Source organism: Chaetura pelagica, unplaced genomic scaffold, assembly GCF_000747805.2.
Source record: "Chaetura pelagica isolate M959 unplaced genomic scaffold, ChaPel_1.0 scaffold48, whole genome shotgun sequence".
NCBI lineage: Eukaryota > Metazoa > Chordata > Aves > Apodiformes > Apodidae > Chaetura > Chaetura pelagica.
In genome coordinates, this window is record NW_009954241.1 from 4128945 (window position 1) to 4145610 (window position 16666).

The following is a 16666-nucleotide window of genomic DNA, read 5'->3' on the forward strand; positions in this document are numbered from 1 at the left end:
GGAACTGTGGCAACACACACGTGTCTCAAGTCAGCATCACTCCTTTTCTATCAAGGCACAAAATCATTTAATGAGGAGGGAAATCAGAGGACTGTAACCCACCACCTGTTCCCAAACTCTGAGGAGAAGGGGCAGCTGGCAGGGCACTGGGAATACTTTTCTGTCTCCTTAGCTTGACTACAGGACACAGTCTGAGTACCCCAACATGAATTAATCAGATATGAAGCAACAGCAAGCTGGGTTTTGCTTACAAAATTGGCCAAGCGCCTGAGCTGTTTCTCTTTCTGTTGGGAAGGGCTGAAGAAACACAGAGGCAGCCTTGTATCAACTGTGGTCTTGGAGCCCTCTTGCTGAGAGAGCAGATAAATTAATTAGCTGACTGCTAATAGCTCTTGGAGCCACTACATGCTAGCAACACAGCTGAAGGAAAAGGAGATGCCTGGGTATCCCCAGCAGACTGACACAATCTAACACACAGATCATCCTCCACCTGGTTTACCCAACACTCGCAGAGCCAAATTTCTCTGAGCACGTCTTCCTTAAGTACAGTTACTTCAGCAATCTTCCTATTGCATCTAATATCTCTTAGTAGGGTACTGTAATATTTACTTCTTTAATGCCCTACTGAGACCTTTTAAACTTATTTTGTCAGTGCAGTATCCTCATGTTAGAATTATCCTGTAATTTTGCAATGTTTCCTAACATTCAGTTTTCTCTCTGCCAAGTCATGCCGCTTTTCTTTAAAGACAAACAGCAAACTTCTTAAAATGCTTCCCAGAAACACTACCATTTTATGCATTCTTTTAAACCCTACATTTATAGAACACAGGCTTTGAAATTATTCCAGTATGTCTGGCATTCCTATATTCATGTACTACTTGAGTAGCTTCCAGAGCCCAGATCTTACAAAAATAAAAGTACAAAAATGCTCCAGGAAGTTCAAATCACTCACCATTAAGGAGACTGTTTTCCACTTCCTCAAATACTTCAAACTTTTCATAACCCTTTCCATTTGGTTCTGGGATTAAATGTGGAAAAAAATATTTAAAAAGCTTTAGAAAAGCCCACTGGACTGTGTCAAATTTTATATAAATGCAGGAATGTTGGAGCAATTTTTGTTCTGGAAATTGTATCTGGGATAAATTAGTAACTTTTCAGCTTCCCCTGGATCATGCAAAGAAAGCTCTGAGAAGCAGCAGAGCTGGGTACTCTGACCCATCTGCTTCGGGCTGGAGTGGAGGGTCAATTGGCTGAAATCACAGAGAAGCAAAGCCCTGAGCATTGTCTTTTGAAAACTAAGCACTTGGTCTACTCCAGGAGGAACTATTTTGAATCACATTACTAGTAGCTGATACTTTACCAGCCAAGGGACTGAAAGCCTCCAGGGAGCAGAACCCAGGAAGAGCTGAGTTAAACTGCTTGAGTAGGTGCAGAAACCCTCAAGGTTTCAAATAAAAAGTGTGGTTATCACCAGGATAATCTTTTAGAGGCTCACAACAGTAATTCTGTATCACCTTGGCCATCTTCCTACACAGTCTCTTCCAGTGCAGTGAATGTTAATGATAGTCAGTGGTTGTTTGTCTTAATTAACGAACTGGTGAAAAAATAGTTTTTTGGAATAAACACATCCATATCCTAGTTACAAGCATCCCCTTCAACCAAGGAATGCTAACATCATGAGTACATACAGCCCTCATGCATATTTTAACTATTTCCTTTCCCTGACAAAACAATCTATAGGAAGCTTATGGCTAATGCAGGATGTTCTGCCACAACATGATCACACCTGACAATTTTCTTTCTACTGGATACCAAAAAATGAAAAGCTCTGTGCAGGCTAACTCTCAAAACAGCCTATTTATTTTTTTTTTTTTCCAACCATTTGTTTGAAGATAATTTCAGACTTTGGTGAGAACCAAGGCAAAGAGGATATCTTTTTGCTTTTTCAGACTGCTGTGGAAAATATGTAATTCCCATGTCTAAAAAGCCATTTCCTAAGAAAAGGGATTGAAATTTTAAAGTAGTTCTACATCTATTCAGATATGCATCATGTGCAAGTAAGGCAGAGTTGGCTCCTGGGGATATTTTCCCTTTTAGTATCAGAAATGACAATCAGTAGATCTGATCACGGCATTTTTATTTTTTTATATTTCAATCTCAAGTCATTTGGAAGTAAAAGGTATAGATGAGGGCTCTTAATTACAACTGTCTCCCCACTCCATACACTCCAGACACAGACTTCTGCATTTCTGGGTCACTCTAGGAGACAGACTGGTCTAGCATGATTCAATTAGATAAGTAAAATGTAGGTTTTAGTATTGGTCTATAATTCCTTTTTTTACCATCATAGAGTCAGAGATTCTGCGTTAGATATCTGTCTGGTTTAGATTTTAATCCTCACATTATTGAGGTATTAAACAATCTTTAGATTATTTATTCACCCAGACACCTGAGGAGTAAGGCTATGTCTATCCCCTTTATAGATAACACCGCAGGTTCAAAGGCATTTTGTTTCCTGCCACTAGGCAATAATTAAATACTTGAAAGGACAAGAACAAAATTGATAATTCAGTTAATATTGATTTTCAGCTGTTTCTAATATGTACCCTTGCAAGTATCTCTACAGAGATGAAGATCTCTCTCTAGTGACTTTAAGCTTAATGACAAGAGACTTCTTTTTCCTAGTTACCATTCCCAGATCCTTAGTGTGGGAATTCACAGGTTAAACACCTCTTCTCTATGACTTTCGCAGAGATTCTTCCAAGTCCAGAGAATCTGCTTCAGTACCCTGAAAGGTACCTGTGGGCTTATCAGCAATCTACATCTTGTCATCTTGTCCCCAGCTGCTGAGGTAGGCTAGGTTTCAGCTTTGCTCCTTCTGCCACGAGCAGTTTTACTATCAGTCAGCCAATGAAAAAGCACTGTAGGCCAACAGCATTAGTCTCATGGTCCCTGGAAGCTAGAATTTATGCATTTAATTATCTCCCACTTGTCCTCTACAGACTGTAGGATTCCTCAGTACTGGGTGCCAATCGCAGCACTGATATACTGACTAATAAACCTCTGTGGTATCTGCCTCTTGGCTAGAGATCAGGGAACAATTCAGAGTGAATAATTTATCTGATAAATCATTCCTCTTTTGTTGATCATATATTGTGTATGGACATTCTCATTTTCTCCAAGGTGTGGTTATTCCTAACTATTTGCCACATATATTCTCCAAATTAGTTTTGCTCTGTAGACTGTTTCTAAGTAATTCCTCCTTCCTATTCTTAATACCCCAGATGGGCTGCTTAATTTTGATTTGGCATCACAACCCTACTAAGAAACTGTCTGGCTTCCCTGGCTGGCTGGCAGCAGCTCCTCTCGTTTCTGTGCAGTTTGTCATGTGATAAATCCTGAGTGCCATTTTCATAATCATGACCCCAATGTGTTAGGCCACATACACAGAGTGTGCTTTCACAGCTCTGTGCGGGGGGCAGAAATGCCCTACAGCTCAAAAGATAGTACCTCTGTACTGAAGAGATTATAGATGACACGTCTGTCAGAAGGGTCTCATCAGTGAAAGCAAGGTGTCAGGGTATTTAGGGACAGAGTGGTGGACAGGAGAAAGGTCCGTTAGATATGCATTTCCAGTGCTCTGTGCAAGCTGTAGTGGTTCATCCACCCATGTCCTCCACCCACCCCTTGAAATCAGAGACACTCAGAAAGAGATCCTTAAGCCCTTCTAGAGCATGTGGCCTCTTCATGGGGCCTGCAAGGACACTGAAGCTTAGAAGTGTCTCTCACACCAGAGAAAGGATTCATTGCACGGAACCTCAGGCTGTTGGTGGGACACCTTGAGCTCTACGATCCCCCAGGGAGTCAGTGTGAGAGAGGAGTCCTTCTAGGCTAGGATCCATGCCAGAAATGGCACAGCCTGCCTTCTGCAGGAATCCCATGTCCTGAAGAGACCTACAGTAATAATGTGGGTTCTCAGGTCTATGAGATGCCAATCTGTCTCCACGTCTGCATTATTTCCTCTTTCACATCACTGTTTCCATGTTTGGATCTAGGGGTTTTATGCATACTTTTTTTTCCCCCCCATCCTTTTACAAAACCAGTATTAAGTCTTACTTGACCATTAGTCAAGTGCCTCTGCTTCGGAGTGAGCAATTGTGTGCAAACTGGGAGCACTAAGCACACAGCTTTTAAACCAATTAACCTTGTAAGTAAAGTATTTACTAGAAAGATATATTAGAAATAGTCGCTTGCAAGCACTTAACAACTATCCTTTAAGGGCATAGTATCTTTTGTCCCCTTTAGAAGAACTGCTGAAGGACTACTTCCCCAAAATATAAGATTTCTGAGATATATATTTCAAACATTTTCACTAGGATGAGGCTAACTACATATTACTATGGAAAAAGTGAGAATCATTTAAAAAAAAAAAAAAAAGTAGTTAGCAAGCAGGACATTACTATTTTTAAACACTAAAGTTATTGATAAAAATAAATTACTGATTTTCATGGTATCAAACCACATTATTATGGAAAAATTAGCAGATTTAAATTTGTATGGAATATAAAGAAAGATAAAAATGACCACTGTAAGAGCTAAACACTTAAAATGCTGCCAAAAAACATAAACCAGGATAAGTAAAGCTAGACCTAAACAGCCAGTGCTCCAGGCATAATTTAAAATAATATTTGCATTAAGCTGATAATGCCAGGTTTTATAGTGGAAAATGACACTGGTTTGTGTTCATACTCATGGGTGAACAAGACCTGCTTGTGTCCCAAACAAAACACACTACCAGAACTGCCAGCAACCTCACCCCCCAACTCAGAAACGAAGTAGATCACTGCAAAACGGTGGATATAGAAATTCATTTTGTTTTGAGCTGCTGAGAACATTTCTGGAATTGAATAAACCAAGCTGCTTTCTCGTGACTCATTTTTGCCTGAACTATTACAGTTTCCATGTGCTCTGCACCCTCCCACTGTGCGTGCTCGCCAGGCACTGTGGGTTAGAGAGCAAGATCGCATCTCAGCTTTCAGCTGCAGAGCCCTCCCAGCAGCTTTCGGTTCTGTAAAAAGACCAGCACAGCCACAGCTCCAGCGCTCTGGTAGCCCGGGGTTTCACAACAGGGAGTTAAGAAAGACTCTGAGATGAAGCAGCACTGCTTTTTTTGTAGTCTTTTTAGCCTGACTGAGGACTGAATTCCTATAGTTTAGAAACCTTAAGGGGATTTGAATCTCCTCCTAATGGGATTAATCAAAACTAAAACGAAGAGTAAAGTGGCAGCAGGACCCCACAGAAACCCACATTTGTCAGCAGTCACTCCTCCAGTGAGGAGGACCAGAGAGTTATTTAAAACTGTGATCACCGATAATTACCATGCTGAACAGTGACAGTAAAGCTGGAGCTAGTGCTTCTCACTCCTACATTATCCACTTTTAATTATCTTTTAGAAATAGAATACTATAAAGAATCAAAGCTCTTCTTTCTTTTCCTGCAAACATCTGAAAAGATCAGGCAGCTCAGCTCTATTTAGACCCCAATGGGACCTCAGGGCCTATTGCTTCTCAGCAATTTTGAAAATCCCACCCTAAATATTAAGGTATATATCCTGGGGGCTGCTGGCTGCCACAGAGCTATCACAGAGATACATTCAGAGCAACAGAGTTGCTCTATATCAGCTGAGGATTAGCACACACATTTGACAAATATCTGACAGATATGTTGTAGCACTAATGATTCTCAAACACTTAAAAGAAAGAAAAAGTGTAAGGATATAGATTTGTATAACCCAAGTAACATATAACTATTCTACAAGGCCTAACATGCATCATGGCACAAATTTAACTTTGATCGAAAAGAAATACCCTTCTGTCAGTAGTTTCCTGAAAGCCACTTTTTAAAGATACCACAAACACATGTTAAATTTTAAAGGCATTTCATATCATTGAAATTTTCCTTTGCTGTTTCCACTTTGAATTCAGAGATCAGGACTCAGCAGGTACCTTGCTAAAGGTCAATTCAGAAAACAGGAGAAGCATGTTCCCACCGACCGAGAGGAAAAGGCGTCTGCCTCTGATAAGAGATCATTGTTAAACCACAGCACAACAGACCTTCCAATGGCAAGGGGTGCAACACAGTCATAGAAACTATCAATCACAGTTTATGTTGGAAGGCACCTTTAAAGAACATCTAGTCCAACCTCGCCGCAATGAGCAAGGACGTATTCAGCTTCCAGTTGCTCAGAGCTTGTTTTCAGGATGGAGCATCTACCACCTCTCTGGGCAACCTGTGCCAGTGTTTCACCCCTCTCACTGTAAAAAATTTCTTCGTAATATCTAGTCTAAATCTACTGTCTTTCAGTTTAAAACCATTACGCCTTGTCCTGTCACTACAGGTCCTGCTAAAAAGTCTGTCTCCATCTGTCTTACAGGACCCCTTTAAGTATTGAAAGGCTGCAATAAGGTGTCCTTGAAGCCTTTTCTCCTCGAGGCCAAACAAACCCAGCTCTCTTAAGCTGTCCTCGTAAGAGAGGTGTTCCAGCCCCCTCCTCTGGACCGACTTCAACAGGTCCACATCTTTCTTGTGCAGAGGACTCCAGAATGGGACACAGTGCTCCAGGTGGGGTCTCACCAGAGCAGAGGGGAAGACTCACCTCCCTTGACCTGGCTCTGCTTCCTTTGATGCAGCCCAGGATACAGTTGGCTTTCTGAGCTGTGAGTGCACACTGCCAGCTCATTCATGTTCAGCTTTTCATCCACTGTTATCCTCAAGTCCTTCTCAGCTCCAAATCCCTTCATCCCCCAGCCTGTACTGATACCAGGGATTTTCCCAACCCATGTGCAGGACCTTGCACTTGGACTTGTTTAACCTTATGAAGTTCACACAGCCCCACTTCTCAAGCTTATCTGGGTCCTTCTGGATAGCATCCTGTCTGTCAGGCATGACAACCACACCACTCAGCGTAGTGTCATATGCAAACATACTGAGGATGGACTCCATCCTACTGTGTCATTAATGAAGATATTAAACAGTGCTGGTCCCAATATGGGCTCCTGAGGAAGACCACTTGTCACTGATCTCAGTCTGGACATTGACCACCAGTGAGCCGTTGACCACTACCCCTAGATGCTACCATGTAACTAATTCCTTATCAACCAGACAGTCCAACCATCAAATCTACATCTCTCTAATTTAGGGAGAAGGTTGTTGTGCAGGACCATGTCAAAGGCCTTACAGAAGTCCATATAGAGGACATCCATTTGCACAACTGACAGGCAATGCTTGTGTGAACTATAGTCCCTATTTTAAAAAATAATATTTCTTTAATATATTTTTACTTACTGCATACACCCAGGTCATACTTCAACAGTCATATATGGGACTTAAAACCCACGCTGTTTAACAAACTTCAGGGAAAGGATCTCAGCAGACCCAGTTTGGTGAACATTTTGGGGCTGTAAAAGCTGATATCATGTCTTGAGTGCTAGCAACACTCCCAACAGACACTCTCTTAACTTCACTGGCTGCCCCTTATCTCCAGTCCTTGTGGTGAGCACCATTTTAGGAATATTTTCACTTCTTTTTGCATGCCTTACATGATGGAGTTCCCCATCCTGGCCCACTGCTCACAAAACAGTTTGTTGGCCTTATTTCATCGCACAGGGCCCCAGCCCTAAGATCCTCCCACCCTCTCCACCAGTGCCCTGCAGCATTGGCACCAAGCAGGAGGCAACGCATGGGCTTTCTCTGGAGACAAGCTCACCAGTGGGCTGGTCTTTGTGCATGTCAATAGCTGGATGCTGCTGGAGCCCTTGATCATTGCCCTCCTCCAGCAGGCCACTAACTTCTATCTCCTTTTCATGATAATTCCAAACATTGAAATTTCAAGAAACTTACTATCTTAAACACTTCTATAACTCTAGCAAATTTAATGAAAAGAGGAAAATAAGTTCAAAAATTATTAGGAGCTAAAAGATAAAGACACACTGTGTGGTCTAGACCATCACACTTCCTCATGAAATAAAAGTAACAAACTTTGCAAAAATCTTACCAAAATCCTGGGCATTCTGGAAAAAAGGGAAGGCGTAAGTCTGTGGTGATTTCATCAAAGTTCCCTGATGGGTTTCCAGCATGACATGAGCAATCCAGCCTGGCTTCCACCAGGCATTAGGACAGCATTTTGGCACGGCTGGCAGCACGAGCAAGTCTGGCGCGAAGAGAAACTGTCAGCTTCCTCTTTACTCAGAGGCAGCACAGGATTTCCTCTCTGCCTCCCACCTCATGGTAGCAGTGAAAGAGAGGATGACAATCTAAAGATACATCATCCAGCCCAGAAAAAAACCCAACCAACCAACCAAAAAAAACCCAGAAAACACCAAAACAGTACAGCATGCTGCCACTGTTAGGATGGTAGGCAAGATTTAAATAGCAGTAATCCCCAGCAACTATCTAGTTCAGGTCATCAAGTAACAAGCTGTTTAATTCCTGTAAGGATTAGTGCTTTACATTACTCTGCATGACAGATGTTTGCTGAATTACTCCAGAATATGCAGCATGAAAATCACCAAGAAATAAAAGTGCAGACAGGTACACATTAGAGCAGAGATTTTTAGAAATCACTAACTCAACCTCTAACATATTTATAGTTTTCCTTTATGTGCACTTTATCTTCTGCTTCTTTTTTACTCTCAGTTCTCAAGCAGGAGATTCCCTTCACAGACTGACACGCTAATCTAGATCCTGCTCTCAGTTACAACCGTGCAATGCGAAAAAGAGGTTAGCCAGTATTCTCAGGCAATACTACTGCTGTTCAATTTGGCTGAATGGAATACACTTTGCAAGCATTAGCTGTCTCTCATGATGGAACATATGATGAATTCTCCATTCCTAATTCCCCAAAACTTTTGGAAAATATAAAGCTGCATTCTCTGTCAATTAGTTATCATCCCACTGGGTATGTCTGCTGTTAGACATTCAATGAAACTCACTGGTTTGGTCTACCCACCCACTGCTATTTGCACCACCCTAATGGTGTAAATCTACTTAATAGACTCCAGGACCAAACCAGATCTCACTAAGACTTGAGCTAGTTTAAATTCAAAGCACATCCATAAGGGCAACAATTTATCTAGATTTACAGTTGCTGTATATCATAATTTGTACTACACTAAGCAACATTTTTAGGATTGCAATAAAAGTAAGGAGGAAAGGTGGAGAAATCAGTGAAAACAAAACATGAGGAAAAAAGTTGGTTCAAATTTTGCTTCCAAATTAGAAATTACACATACAAAGAAAGATAAAACTATGAACCTCTGCATCCATTTCAGAATCAGGCAGCAAAAACGAACAGCATGGGGAAAAACTGAAGAGGAAAAAAGATGGGATGAAAATCTAGGTGGAATAATAGCAATGGAATAAAAATTTTTGATCAAACCAACCCTGAAAAGCTGCTAATGCAGAGGATTGTAAGAAGACCAGTAGTCTTAGCTAGGCTGTGACTCCTATATGCAACTCCAATGCAGCCAACCAAACATGGAATTTTGCCACCAGTGGGGAAAAAACTGAGACAGAAGAGGAGAAACATCCTAGGAGTTAGAAACTCTGTCATTACCTCTAGAGAGGGAACTGATATATCAGCTCTTTTCCAACTGTCTTGCTAGCATTTTGCTAACATGAATAATCCTCAGAAATTATAAGAACATATCAAAACACATCATCCTGCAGACTAAAATGTACAATGCCTGGGGGAATGCAAACTGGAGACTGGTGCATTTATCTGAAAGTCAAATCAAGGCTGTTTTAGGATTGTGTTCCTCTTTGAAGGGTGGATTTTAAAGTGACTATAAATGAACCCTTTACATGCTTTTCTCCCGCTCTCTCTCTCTGGTGCTAAATCCCATAGTCACTGTAAATTTGCCACAGTCCTGTTAAAAAAACAAAACAAAGACTGAAATGACTAGTACTGAGGAAGCAGCACATAATATGGTGAACACCAGTTACACACAGCAGCTTCTAAAACACAGTAAGAAGCAGTCTCTTTGGATAACTAACCTAGAAAGCAAAGGAGCCCAGCAAATACCCTAGTGAGTACAGACAGCAACAACCTGGAGACAGCAATAATAGGATCAAACTAACAGAAATGCAGCATTCCCCATAAAATTTTCAATAAGTTTGCATCACAACACATTTTCAATATATAAAACCTAGATTATCCCTTGAGCATAATTCCCTTTAGACCAAATTTTGTTTTACATTTTTCGTATTTTAAAAGGAAACTGCAGTCTCAGCAAAATATTCCAAATGTTCTCACATCTCTCTTGCTATTCCCTTCTTTCCCATACAAAGAACACTATTTTCAGTTTCAGCAACAGATGGAACTGTGTTTTTCCCACTCTGTAGGCCAAGTATAATTTCTGTTGTGGTAGTGGAAAGCATTTGAATGGCCCCTTGATTTGAGTGTCCTGAGACTTCTATGTTCAAACACATATTCAGTTACATCTGTAAGAAAACCAGTTGGATGATCTTAGATTCCCTGTAAGTCTGTAGGCACTGCAAAGAAAACCTATTTCTGCAAACTCAGTACAGCCCATGGAGTTAAATGACTACATTGCCCCACCAATTAACCTATTGTACTTAGGTGATCTCTGGACAGACTGGCCTCACTGGCACTAATCATCTGCATCCTTGAACATCCAGTCATGTACCAGATGACTGTTTAGGAGGCAGAAGTTGCCTGCCCACTAAGATTACAAGGGTTATAAATTATGAATGCATTGTCTGAGCTCTGAGAAAGAGATATGAAACCATTCAGGTAGGAAACAGCAGCAGTATAAAAAGATTTCTTCCAAGAAGACTGTTACAACTGTGTTATATATTCTTATTACTCTGCAGAGGCTCAGCTTCTAGCTGTGAACCAGCACTCCACCATGCTGCAGGTAACACATGTAGAGCAGCAGTGGCAACCCCAGTGGCAACCCCAGTTCATTGAGGTTACTGCTGAGGCAGGAAAGAAGAGGCAAAATATGGATACAGACCAACAGGACACATAGGAGTAACAAGGCAGTATTAGTCAGCATGAAAAGCCACAGATGGAGTGGCAGCTCCCTAACCACGGTCAGATTTCCATAGACATTGCAGCAAAAGAGTTTTTAAGGAGGAATCCAAGAGATGGTTATGACATGGGCTACAGGTGAGGACAAGACTGGGAGAAAAAGCAAAAAGTGCTCAGGTGAAAGTGTGCCAAGCATTAGCAGAGGTTGGTACCATAAGCTGGCCAGAGGTGGAAGCTGCTGTCTCATTAATAAGTGAAATGCAGCCTGGGGCTGTATAGGAATAAAAATTTCCATATTCTGGAAGAGATCATATTTCTAACTATATTTTAATTCTGAATTAGAGTAACATTGGTATGAAGAGACTATACATGCAATTGCTATTCCTCAGAGAATCTGCTTTGGAATTGCTGTGAAAGGACTTTTCAGAAACGGAACACCCACACCAAGCATTCGGGTTGTCCTAAGTACTGGGCTTGCAGGCACTGGCAGGGATGGCACAACAGGCATAAGGTTCTTGCTTTTTCTTTCTGGTACAATTTCCCTCTGTGTAAACAATGAATCATTATGCAGAACCTAATCATTAGGCACAGTTAAGTGTTTCAGGTGTCCCACCTGCAAGCTGAGCATCTGAAAGATCAGGCTGAGGTAGTCATTATGTTCTGTCCCATTCAGCAAGAAAGAAAGTATTTTAACTTCACTAGTTAGCATATAAAAGCAAATAAACAAAAGAATAAACCCTGAAAAATGTGAGTTAGCTGCTGGTATAGTAGCTTAACTGAAAAAAATAAATAAATCTATTTGCAAGTCCTCAAACTAAGGCGTAAGCTGCTAGTAGCAATAACCTAAAAGCATTTCATAAATACCAGAGTGATAGACAACATGGGAAGGGCTCACTGCAGAAAACAATTGCACATGGAGCACTGAAGCAGCCTCTTAACATCCAGGTGAATTCCTCAACACTGACTACAACTAGCAAGGCTTTAGGGGAGAAAAAGAAAAAAAAAGAGAAAAAAAAAAAAAGCTGTGACATATTTGGATTAAATGTGTTCATGTAATTATTTACAAAAATGTTTTCATGTTTTTTATGAGCACCTTCCACTCTTTCATCAGACAGCAAATGCTACTTAGCTCTGCAGACCAGAATGACAGTACTATCATTATGAATCCTCACAATCACATATAGTCACACAATCAATGCATAATTTGGGTTGGGAAGGGCCTTAGAGATCATCTAGGTGGAAAGGACCTTGGAGATCATACAGTTCCCCTACATGGGCAGAGACACTTTCCACTAGACCAGGTTGCTCAGCTGACTTTCTGGGCTGCAAAACACATGTTGCCAGGTCATGTTGAGCTTCTTGTCCACCATCACAGCCAAGTCCTTCTCCTCAGTGCTGCTCTCTATCCATTCTCTGCCCAATCTGTATCTGTGCGTGGTATTTCCCTGACTCAGGTGCAGGAACTAGCTGGAAAAGCAAACAGTTGAGGGCAGAAAAAGTAATGCTGAAGGCAAGAATAACTTCAGGGTTGCTGGTATCCCTGTCTCAGGCACCCCATAGAAAGCTGCAGTCAGGTGGTTATGGTGTACAAGCATCATGACAAGGGATGTACCAAGGGAGTGTCTGAAGAAGGGGTATTTTTCAAATGGACAGATATTCCTACTCCTACAACACTGGAGAATGTACATGGTGTTGCAGGCAAAACAGGAGTGTGGGCAGCGAGGTCTAGGCTGATGGGTGGTGATGAAAGCTTGCAGTACTGTGGACAGCTGGAGGTGGTATAGGGATGACTGCCTCCCACAGCCAGGGGTACAAGCAGCTGCCAGGCAATGCCAGGGACACAATTCTGCTACTTCATGTCCTTGCAGTAACTTCCTCTCACTGCTTTATCATAATACTCTTTCTTCTTTGTCTCCCTAATTATTAATTTATTGATTTTGCATTTATCCATGAGCTTCTTTCAGGGAAGGGAACAATCATTTTGGGGATCTCCAAACAGGGACTTCTAGTTCTGGACCAAGAGGTCTGTGCTGATGGCACTGCCTTCTAATGTAAGTGCTACAGAGGAAAAGCGGTCATAGCTGGGGCTGGATTTGAGAAAATCTGGTAAAGAAATTAATTCTACACTCAAAGCATCTTTAAAAAAATTGAACAGTAACTAGGATGCAGGGAGACATGGAAAAGTTCTACAAGACAGGAATTTTAAGCTTGTATATTAAAAAAAGCCCCCCTCTCCCCCCAAAATACGACAGACCCTCCAAAAGCTTGACATGTTTTCCTTTCTTTTAGACTGAAGACATTTTTTGCAGATAGGTATCTCAAACCAGCAGGATGTGCCCACAGATGGAACAACAAATGGAGTGGGCAGGTCTATAATCTGAGAACACATGAGAAAATCCCAGGATCCAGTGAAGCCAAGGGCAATATTGTCACAGAGCCAAGACTTCTACCCTGGCTCCTATGGACTTAAAGACAAGTTAACAATTTTTCCTTGGGTGATCTCTTTATCTGGAGATCTAAATTAACCCCAGCACTCCTCTGGTGTTTACTGAGCTAGTGTTATTACCTGTGTACTTCACACAAAGCCTGTGCTTAACCCGCTGCACCTACAGACCATTTCTGCTGACTTACATAAGAAAAAATCACCTACATTTGTCAACCACTGTCATCTGCCCCTCATATAACCACTACCACATTCCCACAGAGACTCAAGAGTGTCTATGCAAAGAGACCTTTACATTAAGGAAGATTAGCCATCCAAGTTAAAGGGGAAGACCTGACAGCTCCAAAGACTGGTTTCTAGAATTTACCCAAAGAATTCTTAAGGCAGAGGCATATTTCCTCACATAACACTGCCTTTCCATCTAACTGACTTGAAAGCACAGTGCTTGTATGCTTTTCACCTTCAGCTTCCCTGAACTTTTTCAGACTGTACCAACAATGGGGTACAAAGCCTGGATAAAGACCAGCTGTTACATCTCTTAAAACTGCTCCTCAGTTAGAGGCAACACATGGTTTCCTGCTAGGATTGCCTCATTATAATGGCAGGAAAACAGAAGACAAGCATGCAATGTATTAAATCAAGAGTACCTTGTGCTGTTCTGAGCCCCACAATTTAAGAAGGATGTCAGGGTACTCAAATGCATCCAGAGGAGGGCAATGAAGCTGGTGATAGGGCTGGAAGGCATGTCTAGTGAGGAGTGGCTGAGGACTCTGGGTTTGTCTACTTTGGAGGGAAGAAGGCTGAGAGTTGACCTTGTTGTTCTCTGTAGCTTCCTGAAGGGGAAGTGGAGAAGCAGGTGCTGAGCTCTTCCCCTTAGTATCCAGTGACAGGACGCATAGTTCAAATGGTTCAAAATGGTTCAAAACTGCACTGGGGTAGGTTTAGACTGGACATTAGAAAGCATTTTTTTACTAGGAGGGTGGTCAAACACTGGAACAGGCTTCCTGGAGAGGTGGTTGATGCCTCAAGCATCATTATTCCATCTATAGTTTTAATTAAACCTAATATTCAAATACAGACCTTGCATGTCATTCCACCTTAATCCAACCAAGGCATGTTGGACTGTAGAGCATTTTCCTCAGACCATAACATTTTTAATCACTCCCCCTGGAAGGGCCAGGTCTAAGACGAAGGTTGGATCCAGCCACACCCAGGCTCCTCTCTGAGAAGTTTAGAAAGCAAGGGGGTCCAACCTGAATATCCCTGGCTTGCCCTATCCAGGTCATGACAGCCTTCTGTAAAGTGTTTCTAGGATTCCCTGGCGACAGGCACTACATCTACAAAGTATAACAGTAAGTTGCCCAGCACAAGCTATCCCACATGGGCCACTCAACCATCATGTGCTCTGAAATATTACCATCATATTTCTGAAAAGACTTTATGCATAGCACAGCTGTAACAGTTATTTCACCTTTAAATACCACTAATCACTAATCAAGAACAAAACAAGCAAGCCACAGTTTGATAACTGAATTCCAAGCAAATTACAATCTCACGGTTCCCCTTGTCTCTTGCTATGTCCTTCCATTTCTTCTACTATGTTATTTCATGCATCTGTTCAGTGAGATCCCAAAGCCACTTAATCCTCAGCCTATTACAGCCAGAGGAGAAATACCCTTGAAATCCCTTGATATGAAAAACTATCAAGACCATGTTTTCTGTTTAAGTGTAACAGAAAAGATGCTTGTACCAACACAGACACGAGAAATCAGTTCTGCCAAAGGAAAACAAACCTTTAAAACCACAGCATTTTACCTTGGAATACAATTAAGCTGCATGCACAGAAAGAGACACCAAAGATTGCTTATTAACCTGACACGTGGTGTCAAGGAGAATGTCCTTCCTTGTCAGATCTACTATCCTTATCTCAACACTGAGGTGGGGCCACTTCAGATAGCTGAAGTTAAATACCCCAGGGCTCACAACTCCATGAGTCATTTTTCTGTAATACAGGAAGTACCATCTTGTGATACAATTTATTAGTAATACAGGGACATACCATGATAAGCAACAGTTCATGCAACTTTGAGTCTACAAGGCAGTAACTCCAACACACAGCAGGTTTCCTGCTTGTTGTGCCTGCATCCAGTCACAAGTCTGGATGTTGCAGAGTCATCAATTATTATGGAAGGCAAGGACCAACTTAAAGCTCCAGCTCTGGAGAAGTGTTTAAGGAAAGATCCTTACACAAGGATCTCCACCTTCATTTAAAAAAAACTCTGTTTCTTTAAGACTGTTATGCCCTAAACAGTCAAATACCAAAGAACAAAGAAGAAAATATTTTCAAACAAAAGAACAACATTGTGTTTAAGTTGATGCTGAGAATACTGCAGCTAGTCATGGAAGAACTGTTATAAGAAAATTCTACCTTCCTGAATGCATGTGTCAGTACCAGCTACAGGTTAGGGAATTACATTTCAGACCAACCCTTTGGCAAAAAACAAGGATGTCTAGTTTGGGGGCTGTCACTAATAATTATCAGTCTGAGTTTTGACGTTTAAACAATTTTCAGTTTTTCTTCTGTCATTTCAGAATACTTTTATTTAGTCAGTATTAGCTAAAGGCACAAATCCTACCATTCTGTTGTTTGCAGAGTAGACCTGCATGGTCAAGAAAGACCCTGAATACCTGCTTTGCCTTTTTTAGTTTCACAGAATTGCAGTTGAATGAAGCCTGAGAGAGCTGAGACATTTCTGACCATTGATAAGCACTACCTTAAAAGATATTTTTATTGAAGAATAAAAGAATTCCACTGCCTACACTCCAAAGATTTGGGAGGTTTTTAGCCAGATTCAAAGAGGTGTTTAGGAACCTGACATTTATTCTTGTTGGTCGCAGGTGCCTGAATACCTTTGTCTTCACCTAACTGTACCAAGTAAAAAACTACCTTGCCAGTTGGTGCTCAAAAATTTTTCGTGTTACCATGTGGTTTTTTCCTTTCACATGCCTAAAATTCCAGGATTCACAAGTAACTCACAGCCCTTACGTAGACATGTACAATGCAGTTTTAAGGGACCCTTTCTGAGGACATCATCACATCTGTATATATGGTAGAACAAGTTTGCCAGGACAGATCATAGCTGTGTCAAGAAACCCCATCTACAATTGAC